This window comes from Zonotrichia albicollis, chromosome 2 (genome assembly GCF_047830755.1).
Source record: "Zonotrichia albicollis isolate bZonAlb1 chromosome 2, bZonAlb1.hap1, whole genome shotgun sequence".
NCBI classification, from domain to species: domain Eukaryota; kingdom Metazoa; phylum Chordata; class Aves; order Passeriformes; family Passerellidae; genus Zonotrichia; species Zonotrichia albicollis.
The window spans coordinates 80,219,284-80,237,465 of record NC_133820.1 but is presented as its reverse complement, the minus strand read 5'-3'; positions in this window follow the sequence as shown (position 1 = coordinate 80,237,465).

The window sequence follows — 18,182 nt, the reverse complement described above, 5'->3', positions numbered from 1 at the left end:
TCATTCACTTCAATCCCCTGACTTCAATTCACTTCTTTTTTTTTCTTAGTGAGGCAGCTTGGACACTCATCATGTCAGCTCTCGATTTAACAGAAAACCCAAAAAGAAACAGATACACAAAGGACTAAACTCTGTTCTGCTATGTCTGTACATACTAAATTACTTAAATGCAGAAAAGTTGTTTTAAATGCGAGAAGAATTGAGATCCCAGTCTCATGTGTGCCTCTTGGAGTACTTTGAAAATGGTAAAGGCAGAGGAGATCAAAAGGCAGAGTGGAGCAGAATATGTAACTGGGTACTTGTACTCTTTTTTTCCTCTCAAGAGACAGTGATGTTTTGCAATGCAAACACTGAAAGGAAATGAAATAAAGCTCTTTTCAGCAATAGTTTTGAAATTGCATGAAACTTCATAATCTTTCCCTACTTTAAGACTGAGTTTAAAAGAAGACAGCTTTCAAATGGATTAATGTAGACATAAAATCGAATGCAGAAAACTTGAAGCTTCCCAAATCTCTCCTCAACACTTTCCTGCTCACAGTTTAATGTAGACTAGTACATCATATATTATAGCAAGTACTGTGAAAGTGTTATTCCTCAACGAACTCATAGGCCTTAGCACCTAATTCATCCAATCTACTGGTTTAAATGCCATACTAATGAACCATAAGCAAATTTAAAAATGCAAGGGCTATATATGGAGCAAAATAACTCAGAAGCAGTACATACTTTATCAATCTAGGTTTTGCAGTACAAAGGCAGGAAATTATTCTGGTGGCAGCCTTATTTTAATTTAGAGAAGTGCTGTTCTAGGTATTGTGGCTCATCCTCAAAAAAAAAAAAAAAACAACAAACCAAAAAACATCACATGGGCCCAGCTTAGTGAAAAGAAATAATTTCATAAAATACCTTTCAATCTTTGCTCCCTTGTCACCTCAAGGCCAAAGTACTGATATTTGCAGTAGTTATGATGGCAGCTGAGACATACAGATATTTTTAAAATAGTATTTCTCTGCTCTGACAGCAGCTTTTTTAAGAGCTTTGGAGCTCTGCAAAACAAAAAGGTGCACAGTGACAATTTTGTCTTTCCAGGCTCTCCTGCCTTTTAATCCCACACTGAGCAGAAGAAAAACACCTCCAATATGTTTAAATTAGGCAAAGCAATAGAGAAGCCAACAGAGAAGGAAACTACCATCTTGGCACTAGGCTGTTGTCTGGCAGTCTGCGAACACACTCTCTCACACACCTTCAGCTCCCAGCTCTGAGCCTTCACATTATTTTGTGGTTTTATGTAATGCAGAATGGTCAATGGCATGAATTACAACCCAGATATTACAATGCATCCATTACAAAAGCAGCTTAAATCATCCTGTATTCAATTCTCAGCCAAGGACACATCAGAAACCCAAACCATTCAAATAATTTACAAAACAAAACCATACAAAACCAAACACCAGCGTGTGTTATTTTACACACTGAAGAGGTTCTTAGGGTTAGTGCAACTGTGGTCAATTTATTATGTTGAAAGCAATCCAATGAAGATTCAGAATGCTGAATATTGATTACATTAGTTTTGCAGCTGATCCTCAAAAAAAAAGGGCCAGTATACACTTCAAGTCCTAAACTCAACTGTAATAAGAAGCCAATATATACTCTGCAGGATCTGGTGGATCAGGATAGCTGTTTTCATGGTTATGTGCCACCCATTTCCCCCACATCTATATCCAGCAGAAATGAATCCCTGGCAGTTACTTGGCACTAGTGCTTGGCAGATATGAATTGCTGCAGGCCCATCTGGGACAGGAGGATCAGAGTCCAGCTCCATGCAGAAAAATTCAGAGCATATGTAGTTGCTTGTTAAGTTTCTTATGTCATTCTTACCCATGCAAAAAGGATGGATGCAATATGAGTATGGCACTGAGAAGTGGTTTGAAATTTTCTTCATATGTTGATGTGAAAAGATTCCAAAGAGGTGACAGACAATCACAGACTAGATTTAAACCCACTGCTTTTCTTATTTCCTTTGCAAAACTTGCATGGGGGTCCCCCCTCACCCTAGACACAGTTTAAACACCACCACTGCAAATAAAGCAGAAAGATTGAGGAAAATAAACACACTGTTACCAAGGCTGGACAAAAACATGCAGAGACAGACTGACTTAAAATCAGCCTGAAAAAGCAGGAAAACAAAAAAGATTCTGTTTCTGCTGTAAAGCTGTTTTCAAGAAGACTCGCAGTAAAGCAGAGATATCCCATTATTCCCCATCAGCTGTCAGAGAGTTCTCTCATAGACAATGGGAGTGCCTAAAGAAGGAGAAGTTCCAAAACTCAAGTTTGCTGAAAATGGGATAAGGTGGGTTATGGCAAGGATTTAAAGGAAACTTTTTAACTCAGATTTACTCCCTCAGAATTCAGTCTCAGAATCTAGACTTTGAAAAAAAGGGAAGCGTATGGTCAGCTTTGCTTTAAGACATCTACAGAAATAGATGGGTTTTAAGCAAATAACATATTTGCTTAAATATGTTATTTAATAACATATTTAAGTTATCAAATAATAACATAGCACTGTGGCAGCCTAAGCTTCCTCAGACACAGGGCCTGAAAATAAAACTTATATTTAAAAACCCAAAAACCGCAAATAAACAAATTTTTAAAACCCCATAAAACCCCTTAGTACTTAAAATGAGTAAAGTGGAGGTAAGGAAAACAAGCTGTCCACAACATGTAGAGTAAAGAGCTGTTTAATATATTCAGTCTTGCTGAGGTGAGATTTCAGCCTTACTCAAATCAATGAAAAGCTTTCCTATGTTACAGCATAGAATTTCATGTGTGTTTAGCAATGATTAGTACCTTATTCATTAATTATAAAATTTTCTAGGATATATGCATGAAAAGACAAACAAAAAGTTAATTTCTAATATCCTTCTTCTTTCTAATATCCTTCTTCACAGTAACTCCTGGTTTTGCCAGAGAAGGTTCCTTTTGCTGATAAACCAATATAGAATTTAAATATAAATCATATACACCATATGGAATTGCTTGCTCCATACATGAAGATTTAAGAGGGTAGGCTTTTCTCAAATAACAGTAAAAGATTATTAGTGAGTCTGGATAATTTGATTAATAATGACAAACAGTAAATAACAATTAAAAAGCAGAAATTTCTTCAGTCCCACCCCAAAGAGATAAGCTATTACCTGGTTCAAAACTTATGCAAAGTAATGTGCACAGATTCCTGCAGTCTGCAATCTCAGTGCATTTGCTGTATCTCAAACCTTTGGCCACAACAGGAGAAATCTCAAGAAAGAGATGGGGAAGGGGATGAAAGAGATATGCGGGGTTTTACAGCAAAGCAGCAGCTGAAATTATTGTGTTTAGCACTGGTGATGGGTACTGTGAAGTGGAAAACTAAAAGCAGGAATAAGTGCTCCAACCCAGCACTGTAAGCAGTGCCCTCTGTGTGTGCACAAATGGAGCAAATCCTTTTGTGCTTTTCATCCATTTCCAGTGCCTTAACACTAAAGCAGTGACTTGCAGTGATGCCGCTCATTCAGCTGCTGGGTTTGCTAAGGCTGGGGTTGCTTGAGGCTTCTTCAGTGCTCTGCACCAAGGAGGGAAATGAACCAGCAACAGAAAAGCTGCTTCTCAAGTTCTTATCTCCTTCAAGTATGTATTGAAAGAAATCTCTCCAAGAAGAAAAGGCATTTTTCCCATATTCATTGTAAGTTGGAGTCTAGATTGTTTATGAAAAGAATGCCATGTTTGTGGATTACCTCAAAAATGCTAGTACTCATTTTCCTTCCAGTGCAATATTTCTGCAGAAATAATTCCATGTATGCATAATTATATACATATATATTCTTTTAAAAGCTTTTTAAACACAATTGATTGTACTTGTACTTCTTTTTTCAGGGGGAGAAGGAGCAGCAGCAACCTGCCCTTGTGAATCATGAGTAGAGTAATACTGAAACTGCCCACTGTCCCTCAGAAAGGTGTCCTGATGTGATATCATCTAATTTTAAAGGCTGAGCTGCAGACTCCTGACTCCTCAATCAGCGAAGGAAGAGAAGCATCTGGAAAGCATCTAAAGAGGGAGGCAAAAGTATATGTCATCTCAGTGGTTCAAATTACTCTCTGGAGTTAACTCTTCCCATGGCTCTACAGGGAATTTCAGCTTGTAACCTAAACTGAGCAACTAAAATATTCTTACTGTAAATGTTGGGAATACCTTCACAAGATCCCAAACATCAGTTCTCAGCATCCCTCCCTGCTTAAGATTAGATAAGCCAGTTAAATTGCTCCCTTTTTTTCCTGAAAAAAATATTTTTCTGAATAGCCACCAGTGAGTTAATATGTACAATTATTCAGTATGTCATAATCAGAAACTAATAAGACATATAATCCTTTTTGTAAAATCCTTTTTTAATAGACAAACAGTTGGGGTCAATGGTGTGTACTGGCTTGGGGTATTTTTTTTAAAAAGTGATTCATATAGTCAAGGCCAGAAAACATGATTGCATTTATTTAGTCTACTTTCATGAGCAATAGGAGAATATAGAACAGAACAGAATCTAGAAGAACAGCTACTGTTCACCAAATCATATGGAAAAATTCCAAATATCTGACAAGACCAGAAGATTGGAAGCAAATCTGTAGACAAAACCCATTTCTATCTTGGTTTGTACAGAAGGTTGTATATGCAGTACTTAAATAGTAAATTTGGGAAACGTGTATTTAGGGATTTTATAAAACCTGGTTCATTAAATGTTTGAACTTTCAGTATCTACTCTAGAGACACATTCACGAAGTTCATAAAATGTTTATTAACAAAACTGAGGAGATTCAGAGCTCTTGTTCCATGCTGTAAAATTAAAAATCCATATTAAATATCATTTTAGTATTAAATGGACCATAGAACACACATTAATTATTTTTACATAGACAATATGAAAAACATAGACTTCTGCCCAGACAATCTCTATAAAAAAGAGAAACATGTTTATGTCCAACAACTGATTTAAAATTGCTGGACTGGGCCAACTCTGAATTATTTTTAGCAGATCAGGGTGGAAAGCATGAGACCACATTCAGAGATTAACAGCCAAACAAGATGCCTGAGTTCAGCAAAACACAGATCACCCTGACTTACAGCCAAAGCTGTCAACCCTCGAAATGCTCTAAGAGGATCTTTCCCAGAGAGATAAAATCCCATTCAGCAGACTCCACGGACTGTGTGGTTGGGCAAGCAGAAAGAAGCAGAGCAGCACCCTATAATCCATATTAGGGATTCCTTTTTGAATACAGCTGTCTCTGCTTGCTGCTCCTTCAGACAGCCTTGCTGCTCACAGAGGCTTCAGACCCCACTCTAGCAAATTCTGAGTTGCATGGACAACCTGCATATAAAACATCTGTTGTCATGTAATCATCACTTGTCCCAAGGCGCTGTGTCCCCCATGTTCCCCCGTGTTTCTGCGCACGCTGTTTCTCACCCAGCCCTGAGGACCGGGTCCCTGCAGCCTTTTCCTGCAGAGGGAGCAGCTGTCCTGACAATGCCCTGGGCTCCCCAGCATCTCCTGTGCAGGTGGAGACAGGACAGGCTTCATACAGCGGCTGCTAAAGCCAAAAAGCTACACCACGTCCCTTCTGCCTTTGCTTTCCAACCACACCGAGTGCAAAAGGGGCGGAAGCACCAGGCTCCTCACATGCCAGGACCACTGGTCTCCATTCCTACCAATTGTTTTCAGACATTTTCTCTAAAGGGTAAAGGTGTGTGTTTTCAAAAGCAACTAGTGACATTAGGCTCCTTGATCTTTGTCTAGCTTACTTACAAGGGCTTTTCTCTGAAAGTAACATATTCCAGTGCTTGGACTGTAAAGGCAATTATTTAATTATCTCACCCACCAAGCAGCAATATAAAACAAACAAACAAACAAACAAAAAAAGCATGGAGGCACCCAGGGTTTAATCATTTTCCAAAAGTCAGTCTGACAATTTTAATAATCAACATCTACTTCCCTGTGTTACCCATACAGAGATGTGCCATTTATTCTTTCCCTCCACCCCATGAAAGAGAGAAAAGCACCAGAGATAAAAGGAAAATGGTGGAAATACTGAACAAATCAATCTTTACATGTGTCCTTTAAATGTCTCACCTGCTAAACCTTCTGAAGATTGCCACTGGCTTTTGCTGATTGTATTTGATTCCAGATGCAGGGAGTCTCCCTGTACTTTGATTTCTTTGTAAGGCAGCTCTTTGCCTTGCTGGTGGCCTTGTTAAAAGCAGTTCCTTCCAGAAGTGCCTTTTGAAGAATTAGAAAACACAAAGCCTCCTAGGAAGTACATGATACATAAAGGCCATGGCAGTAGGGTGCTGTCATGTTTTCTTTTAAAATAAGTGGCAAGATACCCATTGACTTGGCTGGTGACAGAATTTCATAGCATGTACTAAAAACCAGGTCTAAGTGCTGCCCAGGTCTCAATTTCATTCTTCATGAGTAAGAAAGACAGTAGAATTTTTTTAAGTCCCAAAGCCAGCATTGATACTTTAGTACTATCTCATGTCCCCACAAGTAAGCCTTGTATATTCTTGTGGGAGTTTTTAATGCTTGTCATTACAAGCTCATTCTCCTCATTCTCACTCTGACAGTTTGCTGTAGCATAACTTTTTAATCTTAGCTGAAATGGCTTAAGGCAGCTATGTTATGTAGAGCATCTCCAGGATAACAAAGCAAGAAGCAAATTCTATGGTTATAAGAAAAATGAGATGGAAATGAGTGAGCTAATGTCAGGGAATGGGTATATGCAGCAACAGCAGAAGCATGTAACAGAAATGGGCTTTGAAAGTAGAAATCAGCTCAAGATTCAGACATTCCAATGTAGATAACTGCAGAAGTGGCCACACTTGGTATTAGTGGAAATCTGTGTAGCCAAGGGCAGCAGCAGAGCAGTTCAGCAAGCAGATGTAAGGATGCAATCCAGTTCTCTCAGTCAGTCACCTCACATCTATAATGTCCATGCAGGTGCCTCAGATTCCCAGGATTGGTTCAAGCAGTGTAAGATATATATATTGCAACAACAGAATTGGGGCCCCAACTATTGATTGCTAGTATTTATGACACCCACCTGCTTGTTACTTTAGGAAGATTAGAAAAAGTATTTACAGGCATTAAGAAAACCCCTCTATATATTTTTCTTTCTTTATTTCTTCCTGCTTTTGGACCCTGTTGATATAGATCATGTGTCCTCTTTGTTAACATAAATTTTATACATATATATAGAGGTACTTTTACACAGGTTAATGTCACCTGAAAATTTGGAACACCTGTCTAAATAAGTATTCACATCCATGATAAAATACAGCTGCTGTCCTCTCTGCTTGACATCAGCTGTGCAGTCACACTAGCCAGCTATAGTCACTGATACTGTGCAGACACACCTTCAAAGGTCATTTGAAAGGAGTTTGCTTTCCACATTATCCCATCTGGCTTCAAGACTGTTTAAGCTGTGGAAAGGAGAAACAATGTTTGCAGGTTTAAACAAGAACTGGGGTGTAAGGCAGGGGAAAACAATGGGGGAGGAAAAAAACCCTAAAAAATTGGGCAGCCAAGCATTAACAATGTGACAAGACTTTACAATACACTGCAAAGCTATTTCCATGTCTGTTCAAAAATGACTGTTTCCGTAAGCAGCAGCAGGGTGCCACTGCTGGCTGCCCTTCTGCCCCCAAAACCTCTCCAGTGTCTCACCTCTAGGTACCCACCAGCCCTGCAACATCTCCATAAAGGGACTGGGGTGGTTGAGATCCACAGTTAACACAAGCCAGTCAAGGCAGGTGGCACCTGAGCCTGGATCTATCTCAATTCATCTACAGCTTTCAGCTCAGGCACGGATTTGGGCCCGTTCCATCCACTTGGCATTTTCATAGAATCCCCAGGAATGTGTCTGTTTTGAGATTGCCACATCTCTGCCATGTTAAGCAGATGTTGGCCAACAAAAGCCTGACAGAAAGAAACAGTACAATCAAAGAAACCTGCTACTCGCAGGAAAGCATTAAAAAGCAGATTTCAAAGGTATTTCCTGAGTCAATGGGGAGCAACTCCTATTTCACTGATTCCAGAGGATGTGTGAATTGAAAGTAGAACACTTCCCCCAGTAAAAATATTTATTTTGAACACATTCTGAAGCAAAAATTATGGGTTTTGGTGCACTGATGTCACAGAGAAAGAGTAAGAGCCATGTCAAAAGAAATGGCATCAGCATAAATGCTGTTTGCTTGGTTTTGTCTGCTAAGCATTGCCCAGATTTACCTTTGTAAATCCTCATAGCTTATCCAGGATTTTCTGGATTTTTCTATAGGAAAAGGCAAGGACATCTACCATACCCAGCCATGGATTCAAGAAGAAAAATACATACAAATCAGAAAGCAAACAGCAAAAGACACAAAGAAGGAGAAATAGAGAAAAATAATCCTCTTGTAGGCTGGCAGGTAAGATTTAAAGTGGAGTCACAGTCACTAAAGAGAAATTAGTGTCAACATCCAGTATCACTGTACTGCCTTGCTATGTACCAGCAAAGAAGAGAAAAGGCAGTTTCCCTGGATACAACAGAAGTCAGACAGCAATAGGCAGCAGCCTGGCTCATCAGACAACAATTCTCAATTATGGGAAAGTTTGTTTTCTCAGTAGTTGTTCCTTTCTAAAGGAAAATTGTGCCATGACCTCAAAAAATTGCAAGACCCAGAAACTACCACGAATATGCAGTGGCTGTGAGATCACAGTGCTTGTGCTGGATAAAGAAAATTCAAGGGTTGATAGGACTCTTGTGGGTTCCCTCCTACCACACCTCTGAGACAAACCCTTTTATAGCATTTGTCTCTCCACATTCTTTGACCACCAGTGTAGACCCAAAATGCTCCTGTCTATAGTTTCACTGAAAGTCCTTTGGAAAATTGCTTTAAAAATTAGTACTTTTCTGTTGGTTTTGGTTTGGTTTTGTTTCAGACTAAAAAAAACCAGGTGGCATTTCTCTACTTACAGATCCAGCCCTCTTTTTTCACCCAGAGGAATTCTGTCTAGGTTTTTCTCAAGACTGCATCACTGGGCCTGGGTCTGACTTTAAGCTGTCTCTCCTGTTTTCACCCACACATGCACACCTTTCCTCAGTAATGCCAAACAGGAGCTTTGCATGTCACGGTCCTTAACACCTAGACAGAGGTGGGGGCAGCAAGAAGACACTGACCAAATGACACGGAAATGAAGCAAGATGCAGGATAAGGTAGATGCTTTTCACCATGTGAATTGGACATCCCTAAACAAATGCCACAAGCAGCCCAATTTTTTAGACAGAATTTCACACATTTTCAGCACAAGCAGCAATTATGACCCTTATATAAACTCTTTTGTTGTTTTTTTTTTTGTTTTTTTTTATTTCCCTTTCTATTTGCCTTACACGGGAAAAGAGGGAAACTCTTTTCACAGATTTTGAACACCATAAATAGAAGTTTCACCATCTCTTTAACTGCACTCCTTTTACAAACATGTCATGAAGGGATTTGCTTGTGTCAGGTTTGAGGCAAAGCTAAAACAAGACTTTTTCAAAACAAAATATGCAACAAAGAATTTTTGTTACAAACATGTTTTCCCTACTCTTTCCCTCAGACAATATGTTTTTATGGCTATCCTGAGATCTATTTTCACACCCGAAATTATTTTTTTCTTGTTTTCAGGATCTATAAAGAACTGTATGGCAACACACTTTAAATAAAACCTTTGAATAGAAAAGAGAAAACGAATTATCAAACTCTGGGATCACTGCACAACAAACCACAAAACTGTATCAAGAGAGTGATCAGCTAAGATGTGGTTTACTTACTAATAAGATAATGGCTTTGTGAGCAGAGAACTCTTTGGGGGGATATCAGTCATGAGAGGATATTCTTCTTCAAGTTATTGCTGCAACCCACCTTCATATGAAGAAAATCAGGCAGCATCAAGTGCATAGGACCGACGTTAGCTGAACTAAATGACTGTGAGCTTGCAGAGCTTTTCTTTGTCTTTTGTTAAAAAGTTAACCACTTTTTTCAAGGGGATGTTGGCAGTAGTATTGTATCCAGAAATGTCTGGATTTGCACAGCAAAGATGCATGTGGGCTTACACTGCAGGTGGAAAAATGCTGTGAAAATGCAGTTGTGTTTAGTGGATAGATTAGTTAAAAAAAAAAAAAAAAAAAAAAAAAAAAAGCAGATGGCAGCAAACAAACTAGCAGCTTTTTTTTCTTCTTCTTCTTTGGTAATGAAGAAATTGCAGTTTTCTCCATTGTGGTCCCTCTGAGAGGTTTCCTCCTACACCCACAAGACCTCTATGACTCCCATTTTCTGTGTCCATTCAGCACAGCACATCTGAACCTGTGCACAACAGCTGCAACCCACTGACATCTGATTGCTGGAGTGTCTGCAGCAACAGACTTTCCAAACAGCTGTCATATTTCTGCCAGCAGAGAGCCTGACCTGGACATTTAGGGTAGAGACACTTGATAGCATTCTTTCTTTACTCACCAAATATTTCACTGGAGTCATGCATTTCTCCTTCAGAAAGCTGCCACATGGGTTTAGCCTCTACTACTCCACAGAGAATAATATTGAGCCATTTAAGCAGTGAGTATTTTGAGAAGGGCTCTTCAGATAGCTCACAGAATCACAGAATGGGTAAGATTGGAAAGGATCAGTGAAGATCCAACCAGCCTAGCCCAACTCCCTGCTCAAGGAGGGACCAGTAGACTACATTACTCAGGGTTGTGTCCAGACTGCTCCTGAATATTTCCACAGAAGGAGACTCCATAACCTCTCTGGCCCATTTGTTCCCTTTCTCTGTCACCCTCATAGCAAAGAAGTTTGTGACATGGGTGAACTATTCCCATTTACAGGAGGAGTCCATACCTAAGCATGATTGTATCTTTTCCTAAGTACAGCTGCAGGATAAAAGAAAGCCTGGTAACATCTGAGGGCACAAATCCATACATTATCTGCATGGTGGTTACACACTGTAAACAAATCCTCTGTTCTTTCCACAGGCGCAACTCCTCCACAAGACTTAGTGAGATGCTCTGTGATAAACCTGGGTGGCACAGATGTTTACTTTGCCTGAAAGTCAACCAGCAGAATTTTTTTAATGCATCCTATTGCCCAATAGAGTTGTTTTTACAAGAGCTGTCAGGATGAAGAGGGAAGAGTAGGTCAGCTACTTCCAAAGAAATACAAAGGAATCTCAGTGAACATCAGATGCATCATCAAATAATAGGCAAGTGAAAAATTGAAATGCAGGGATTCATACATAAAATTGCAAAATTTGACAAAAAACTCATGGATGGCTTAATATGCTATTCATAGAATACCATAAAAGCATTTGGGCTGATTTCCTGTTTCATGTCAAACTGTTAAAGAAAAAGAAGCTTTTGGAAAATCATCAAGAGTGTCCTTCCAAAATCTCTCTGAGTTGAAGTTAATGAAAGACCAGATCCTTTTTGACAAATCCATCCATCAGTTTTTATAGTAGATCCTCTAATTGTGCATGAAGAAAAGAAAAAGTAGGCTCATTTTAAGCAGAAGCTGCTGCCCTTTAATGTGGGACAACAGGGAACAGGAAACCTTTTTTGTTTTTAATACTGAAGTCCCAATTTCTCTCTTTGTGATGCACATGCAACAATTTGGCAAGTGTAAATTTTTTAGGAAACAGCATTTCAATTGTTTCCATGACAAAATACTTGAAGAATGAATCTCACAGACTGACTAAAAAAAGTCTTCATTATTTTAACTGCCCAATTTAATAAGCAAATTATAAAATACAGGAACAGGTATTTTTATTTTTAATATATGTTCATTGTCAATTATATCTAATACAGCAAATAATTAAAATTGAATTATTAGGATAACTACCTAAAATTAAGAAACAGTCACTGCCCTCCACTTTTAAATATATCAGGAAGCAAGCTGATGATTTGACCCAGGCTTTTCATTAATATGGCACCGGAAAAACATAAAAGAGTATATTTATGCACATACATAGACTTCACTGGCTTATAGCCGAATGTAATTTGCCACTTAAGTACATTTTGAAAAGAAAACAAAAAATCTGATGTCCACAGAGATAGAAATGACCATTAGAAAGCAGGCAGAGGGAATGTAGGCTTGATAGAGTATAGCACTTTAGTAAATCTCTAAATACTGTATCTTAACATCATATCTGAAAAAATAACTCATATTGGCTTTCTGTGCTATGAACTGAAAGACTGGAAGAACTGTAATAAAAGGCTACTCTTGGATGTCACAGAATTTTTCTTTTCAGATTAATTTGGTGATGTAAGGTATTTAATGACCTGGAAAACAGATTAGATTAAATCTGAGCACAATTATACATATTTTGGAGGGGTATTCAGGTGTCCTCAAGTAATTAGGGGCAATTATGACTGACTGGTCATAGAAAACTCAAGTCAACTGCATTACAGAGAGGGCAGCACACTGCCACAGGGAGGGGCAGCTGTGACAAAACTGATGACATGAAGTAGGTCTCAACTAGATAGAAAAGGTGAAATGAAGTTAAAAGAGCTATTGCATAGATATCTAACACCCAAATTCTGTATTTATGTAACATGCCATAGAAATATATCAGAAAAGATCAAGAGAATTGCTGCAGTCCTTAACCCAGCTAGGGACAGGGAATGTGCCTTACAAAGTTCCCTGGTTCTTCTAGTGGATCCCATATGTGGGCAAAATCCCAGGCATTCTGCCTGGGAAGGGCTCTGTCCCAGTTCCAAGAGTGGCAATCCAGTCAATCCTGTGAGTGATGACAGCAGACAAACCTCAGACCTGCAAAATGCACAAATGCCTTTAAAAGGACCAGCAGACCCTACCCATGGCAGTAGCTGTAGCCAAACTAATGTGCCTCAGAAACCATCAGGAAAAGGAAGTTAATTCTAGTTCTACTAAAGAGCAACTCTCCACTTCCTCATCTCTCAGAAAAAGCAATCATATTAAGACATGCACAGAGCATTTTGAATTATTAACAAAAAATTATGTGACAGTTGGACAGCCTCACATAGCATCTATGTATATTATAGCAACCACATAAGAGCTACAACTTGCATTTTGAATATCATTTAGAAGACTTGGTTTGCTCCCCTTCCCTTTATTAGTATTCTAAGTGTATGCAAGGAAAATACAATTGATGATTATGTGAAACAATCTAAAAGGAATTACAATTGGTAGCAAATTACACTGGTAGCAAATAAAAGAGAAACTGGTATGTTCACTTAAGTGAATATAACACTGAACTGTTAATTGACTCCACTACCATTTCTCAGCATAAAATAGTGATTAAGTATTGCAGTTTTAAAGAACAACCTTTAAGCGCATTCACTAAATACATTTGTGGAAAAGAACATGACGTTTCACTAAATGGTTTTAATGAATTTAGCCTGAACAGGGAAGACTCATGCTGGCTGACAAGATTTTTGAGGGTGAAGAAGAGGTGATGCTATGTAAAAAAAAAAAAAAAAGTATCAGTTTGTGTTAATTGATGCAGTCTTGTAAAATTATTTTAATATTAACTATTTCCAGAAGTGACCAGTACACTCTGTGAGCACTCTGGGCTGGGATTTCTTAGCCATGAGTTCTGAGTTTCGGATCAGACCAGGACACACAGGAGAAAGACTACTCTAAGTTTGGAAGAACTCATGCAAGAAAAAAGCTGAGTATCAAAGCCAGCTCTTAACAGAACTAGAAAGGCTGAAGCAATTGAAATTCTAAAACATAACAACAGCTGAAGCTAGCTGAGAGAACGAGGATTTCACCTTCTTAGTACTGCCTCTCTGTGTTTATTCTCCCCTTCCTCCCATAAACTAAAAAATATTAAAAATTAATTAAAAGGCATTTCTAACTCTTTAATCATTCTATGTGTCTGCAAAGCCTGAGGCATTGCCTCAAGTGCCAGAAGGAATGCAAAGCCAAACAGAGAGCTTAAATACGAAACTCGGGAGAAAATCTACACTTACAAAATCCAGGCCAGCCATGGTGATGGGGATCTCAGCAGCAGCCACAAGCTGCCCTTGGGGTTCTGCTCAGGGTTCAGCAGAGCCTACAGCTCCTGGGACAGTGGCACTCTACAAGGCAGTGCAAGGGCATCACCCTGCAAGGGCAGGGTGCCAACACTGCCAACTGCACAGCTGCCATTGGAGCCAGGGTTAGGGTTAGGGTTAGGCTTAGGGTTGAGGGAATGAAAGAGCCTACAGCTCCTGGAACACCAGGGCTGGAACAGGCATGCCAAGGCCACAACATAGCTGTTTCTACATCTTTCAAATTCGGACCACCCATGGGCTTTGGGCTCATCAGCCCCAGTGAGAAGATGCCATTTGGGTTCCAGTTAGGTTGGAGACGGCAAGAGAGCCTAGAGCTTCAGGCACACTGTGGCTGGAATATGTATGCCAAGAGGATCATGGCAAGGCCACAACATCTTTCACATTAGAAGCATGCATAGGGAAGGGAGCCTCAGCCACAGCGTCAAGCTGGGTCAAAGCTTAGTGGGAAAATCCATGTAATTGTGCAATGAAGTGAACCCAAAAAAATGGAATGGAAGGGAAAGGACTTGCATTGAATTGAGCCAAATATTTTCATTGGTTTCACTTAATTTTAGAACCTTTTGGTTTTTAAAATTTTATTTAATGTCTTTATGTGTCATTTACTGTCTTTCCATTTCTAGCAATTCCTTGATTTCTCAAGTTATATGAAAAACAAACTATTTACACAGAAAGCCCCCAACAATAAACCACACTGAATGGCTCTCTGCCATTTTTTCCCTGTTTGAAGCAACCCCTTCTCCCTTGAAGAGTGTGCCTTTCCCCTGTCTGAAGCAAGGAGGTGAGGTGGTATCAAATAACATCCAGGTTATAGCCCTGCCCTCTCCCAGCTATTGCAAAAGTTCACTTTGTCCTGGCATGAACCAGGACAATTTATCTGTCAGAAAGCACAAAAACATGAATTTGCATTGTATCATCTCTTATTTTCCTTAACGACCAAAGGCAAAGCTCAAGATATGATTAGGAAAATATTTTTTTAATGACTGCAGCCAGTGACGTTGAAAGCTGCCTTTCACTTCTGTGGGTGCAGCCCCTTCCTGCTGTGATCTGTGCCATTCAAATTCCTGCAGTCAGCATATGCTATCACACCCCACTCTCACAGAAACTAACACACTAACCACAGTACCACCCAAAACCAGGAAGTAACCCTTCATGCAGTTTCCCACATTTCTACTCTTCTTGGAGATGGGCTACAAGGGATGAACAGCTCTCCTGCTAAGCAGTTAATAGAATCATGGAATGGTCTGGGTTGGAAGGGATTTTAAGACTCTTTGGCTCCAATTCCCCTGCCATGGGCAGGGATGCCACCCACTGGATCAGGCTGCTCAGGGACTCATCCAGTCTGGCCTTGAACACTTCCAAGGATGGGGCATTCACAGTTTCTCTGAGCAGCCTGTTCCAGTGCAGCACTGCCCTCACAATAAAGAACATCTTCCATCTAAATCTATCCACTTTCAGTTTAAACAGATGTATGTTTGTACTTCCTTTACCCTAAATTACTCTAAATGCCCCCTAGAAGTCTCTGACAGAAGAAGTGGATTTTGCTGAAAAGAAATAACTTCCTTTGCATGGTGGAAGACCACACAGCTAGTGGAAATCAGGAAAATACAACAATTCTTTGCATTTAAAGCCAGCGATTTACAAAACCTACAACTTTACTTAATTATAACATCAATGGGGAAGAGATCCCCTCAGCACAGAACAAAGAAAAGAGACCTGACCCCAGTCTGAATCTGTAAAGCATTGCTGAAGCTGGGCAGATAGAAAGAAGTGATAAGTATCAAGTCACTTGTGGGTTAGCTGCCAAAGAGACATCACCTCTTCTGCCAGCAGCATGACTGGCAGTAAATAATCACTGAGCCAGCCTGACAGTGAGTAGGAAAGTGATGAGACTGCCACATTCCCTCTCCAGCATGGTCACAACAAGCCCAAGGCTTGCTGCTTGGCAAGCGAAACCAACCATCAATTACTGACATTACAGGGAAAGGCTGATAGAGGGTGAACATCAGTTTTCTTTCCATTTAATTTGTCAAGAATACAAAAATCTGACTTCAGTTCTGGAACATGAGGGTGGAGAAGATAAAACCAATAGCCACAGTTTTATCAGCCTCTTGGCCATAAGAGTGAAGAAAATGCACAGGAGGGTGCTGTTCCTGCCAGAAGGTAACTAGGCAAACACATGAAATTCTGTCCAATGCAACCCACAGGGCCAATCCCATACTGGCAGAATGAAGAAAGTTCATACTCCAATGCCAGAGGAACTGGGACAGCAGAACTTGTACAGTATTTATTTGCACTGGCTGTTATTTGCCTAGTCTTGTTTTGAAAAGCTGGCAGATGAAGGGCCCTTTCTACCCATTCCAAGTGTTGAAACATGTCTCAGAGGTACAGGACTTAGTACATGGGCAGAGAAAAACCACTACTCCTTTTAATCTGACTTAATTCAGTAGAAAGTTATTAGTCTGGAAAGAAGTTTGACTCACTGAACCTTTTAGGACTGGCAGAGATGATGTATTGCAGTGCAACCTTCCCATACCATGAGTATCTTCCACACAGACAAAATGAGTGCTGAAGAAAAAAAAGTTCAAATTTTGATCAATCTTAGATCCAAGCCAAAACTGAAACATGTATCATCCTTTTAAGCATTCTGCTCACAGGTTGACAGGCTAACCTTATGAAGCACCTTATGGGTGCTACAAATACATGTGGAAAATTCAAAGTTTAGTCCTCATGTGGAAAATAATTAATCAATAGAGCTGCACAGCTCCATTTTGCAAACACTCAAATAGAAAAATTGGAAAATACTACTCGCAGCCTCTTTTTAAAAGTTGTGTGGAATCACAAACCCATCACTCAAGAGTCCAGGATGAGCTGATAGCTTGAAATTCAATTTCATAATTTAAGAAAGAATTCAACCTCAGAACATCTTTTGGTGAAGTAATCATCTATCACAGAATATATTCTGTGATTAAGGGACCCACAAGGATCTTCAAGTCCAACTCTTAAGTGCATGGCTCATACAGGGATTGAACCCAAACCTGGACATTGTTAGCCCTGCTCCAAATAAGTGAGCTAATCTCAGGGTCAATCAAATACTCTTCTCACTCTATTAGCTGAAGAAACAGAAGTAATTTTTTTTTAAAACTATTTCTTCTGGTCTTTTTTTGTTTGTTTTGCTTTAAGAAGAAAAAAAATTACCAGGTTTATAAAAACTACCATTTACTTAGTTGGAAATCAGAGGCTTCAGGAACATCACAAAGAAAATTTTTAGTCCAGCAAAGTACTCCAGCACTGAACATCTTCCCAGCATTACAGCACATTGTTTTCATCACTCAGGAATCTCCAGCTTGTCTCTCAAGCTTCCAGAAAAACCCCTGGTGAAACCTGTACAAGACCTCTTCAGCACCCATACAAAAACTTACAGACCAGAATGCCAAGGTAGTTGCAATTTAACCTACACCATGCACACCATTCCCAGCTGAGGCAAACCAGCAAAGTTCTGCTAATCTTTCTAATGCTCTACAGCAGCAGAAGCTTTGTTGTATCCAGCTCAGCCAAGGTTATCCCTTCACAGCCTCACTAATGGGCCTTGCTGATCTCAGTCACATTCCTGCTCTATCTGGACAGCAGTGAAATAAATCTCCAGCAGAGCAGGCTCTCCTTTCACACAAGCTGCTGGGGTTTGCTGAGCAGCAGAACACACCCCTGGGCTGCACAGGGAGGCCTTTTCCCACGCTGGAGAACAGCAGTGGTGGTGCAAAGAGCCTGTTCCACCATGGGAGGTAAGAGGCAGCAGCCGACTCCCAGGCTCATGGTCATTGAGAGCTCTGCATAAAGCCAGCCAGGCCCTGTGGGAATCAGAGCTGCAGTCAATCTACATGCAAGAGAACAGGATTACAAACACACCTGGTTTGCTGCCTCAGCATCGAGCCTGATCAGAAGATAAATGTACTTGCTGAATAGTGTAACCATTGTTGTTATCATGGAAAAAAAAAAAAAACCCAGTGAAGCAGGACAGATGAAGAGAAAAAATTATTACTTTGATTGCAACAACCAGTGAG